Below are 3054 nucleotides of genomic sequence, written 5' to 3'. Positions count from 1 at the left end.
CACCCTCTGGAGTTGGGTTTTCGTCCGGACTGGAAGTTACGAAATTTCACCTTCGCTGCCCCTCCCTTTCCTGCTGACAGGTGCAATGTGGGCATTAGGCGCTTAGTGAGATGTCTGGAGCGACCTGTCTCAGTGTTGCTACTAGTTATAGTGGAGCGGACAATAAGGGTAGACGTAACTTTCAGTTCTCCGAGGATTATCTCAAGTAGCGTAAAATTGAGTACGTTTCGAAAACCAATGTCATGTCAGTAATTAACCCAAGAGCCAGGATTCAACACACTGAGATCAGTTGCTTCAGAGTCCGCTTGTTGTTCACTTTGGGTTAGCTGACTGTAAACGAAGGGAAGTAGTTTATTTTTTTTATTTGCTTGGAGATACACAGTACACTATACTCTTCCCGTCAATCGAGTCGCGCCGCCCTGCAACCTCCACTTGACCCTAGCCTAATCACAGGGCAGTTTTACAATGAGCAATTAACCTACGGACCGGTATGTTTATGCACTGTGGGAGGAAACTTCGTATTTTCCCAAATGCCAATGTGAAGGCAGGTTAATCGATGAATTGTCGCAATCAAAAGTTTTTTTCAGACCTGTAAAGGCTTAGTGTGATACCGAGGAAGCAGCGAGCAAGGTATCAGAAATCGAACGCTGTCCTTTTTTTCTTAGGTGCCAACTGCACCACAGACACCTTGATGTAGATATGGTTAGTTAATCTCTGGAACTGTTTGCCACGCATAGCAGTCGAGGGTCAGATCATCATGGAAACTTAAAGCCGAGAGAGATACGTATTTGAAACATCAAGGTGAGGGGAATGAAGTGAAACTTAAACAGGCACACTGCTGGAAGTGTCCTGTGGGGACTTATTCTGAAGCAGTGTTGAGATCGACCATAAAGAGCGAACCGTGATGGTAATGTGAATGGAATGGAGTGATGCGAATGGAGTGTTTAGTAAATGAAACGAAAATAGCACTGCAGAGTATTCATTCCAGGATATGATACAATGATTGACAACATTAGACGATACAGAACAAGTAACGCTTCATCATTATAGCTGCCGGACATCGCGAACGCTCCGTGGTTTAGCTGGTTAAAGCGTCTGTCTGGTGAAAACGAAATACTGGTTCAACTCATAGCGGAGCGTTTAATTTATGGAATGAATTGCGCAAGACGAAGACGGTTTTCATCCAAGTGCCACCATTCACGGCACCTGCAATCAATTTAAAAAAAAATCCCACATAAAGGAGAAGAAATTATAAAGCAGTCAACAACATCTGGAGGCGGAGCTGAGTAATGATGGCGCTAAACGCAGACACTATTGCTTGCATATTCGGAAACAGCTCTATTTCCATCTTTAATATCTTTTATTTTTCCTTTTCGGAGTTCTTTTGAAGACCCTGACCTGGAGTTACAAGCCCACGTCGGTTCCTTGCGGGAATGGGACCCGCTCTCGGGGTCTCATAACTCGGCCGTTGTTGTTCGGCACGCCAAGTGCTCGGCCTAAGAGTCCGTCTCGGATTTGGAAGCCTAGGATCTCGGGGGTCTGGAGTCAGGCGGATCGAAGGTCCGTATCATGTCCGGAGTCCCGTGTGTCGTCAGGGGAGTCGAAATATCTACGTCTGTGTGCCAGGACACTCCAGATCTTTGAGATCTTCGGGCACAGAGCTCGAAAAAAACGACGTAACGGACTTCTAACATTGTAAACCAGCGAGTTGTTTGTTACATTCCTCCGCTTGTTGGGAAAACATTAAACGAATGGAAGAAGTTAAGTAAATTGAAGGCAATCGCCAACATGATATATCTGCTCATAAACGGCCGTGTAGTTTGATAAGATGACGGATTAGAATCAGAATCGTCATCAGGTATAGCATGTCCTGAAACTTGCTGTTTTGTGGCAGCAGTATATTGGAATATAGTCAGCATGTTTGCGGGTGCTCAGACAGGTGGGCAGAGGGGGTGGGGTGACCCTGCTGGTGAGGAATGAAATTCGGTCCCTTGCGAGGGGTGACATAGAATCAGGAGATGTAGAGTCATTATGGATAGGAGTGAGAAATTATAAGGGCAAAAAGACCCTAATGGGAGTTATCTACAGCCCCCAAAACAGTAGCCTGGATATAGGGTGCAAGTTGAATCAAGAGTTAAAATTGGCATGTAGCAAAGATAATGCTACGGTTGTTATGGGGGATTTCAACATGCAGGTAGACTGGGAAAATCAGGTTGGTATTGGACCACAAGAAAGGGAGTTTGTGGAGTGCCTCCGAGACGGATTCTTAGAGCAGCTTGTACTGGAGCCTACCAGGGAGAAGGCAATTCTGGATCTAGTGTGTAATGAACCGGATTTGATAAGGGAGCTCGAAGTAAAGGCGCCATTAGGAGATAGTGAGCATAATATGATAACTTTTAATCTACAATCTGAGAGGGAGAAGGGAAAATCGGAAGTGTCAGTATTACAGTTGAACAAGGGGACTATAGAGCCATGAGGGAGGACTGGCCAAAGTTGACTGGAAAGATACCCTAGCAAGGATGATAGTGGAACAATGGCAGGTATTTCTGGGAATAATACAGAAGGTACAGGATCAGCTCATTCCAAAGAGGAAGAAAGATTCTAAGGGGAGTAAGGGGCGACCGCGCCTGACAAGGGAAGTCAAGGAAAGCATAAAAGTAAAAGAGAAGAAGTATAACATAGCAAAGATGAGCGGAAAGCCAGAGGTTTAGGAGACTTTAAAGAGTAACAAAAGATAACTAAAAAGATAACATTACGGGGAGAAAAAATGAGGTACGAGAGTAAGCTGGTCAAGAAGATAAAGGAAGATAGTAAAAGCTTCTTTAGATATGTGAAGAAGAAAAAATTAGTTAAGACCAAAGTTGGGCAGAAGACAGAAACGGGTGAATTTATTAAGGGGAACAAGGAAATGGCAGATGAGTTGAACAGGTACTTTGGATCTGTCTTCACTAAGGAAGACACAAACGATCTCCCAGATGTAATAGTGGCCAGAGGACCTAGCGTAATGGAGGAACTGCAGGAAATTCACACTAGGCAGAAAATGGTGTTGGGTAG

This window comes from Hypanus sabinus, chromosome 9 (genome assembly GCF_030144855.1).
Source record: "Hypanus sabinus isolate sHypSab1 chromosome 9, sHypSab1.hap1, whole genome shotgun sequence".
Lineage (NCBI taxonomy): Eukaryota > Metazoa > Chordata > Chondrichthyes > Myliobatiformes > Dasyatidae > Hypanus > Hypanus sabinus.
The sequence above is the reverse complement of the archived record's forward strand: the minus strand, read 5'-3'. Positions refer to the sequence as shown.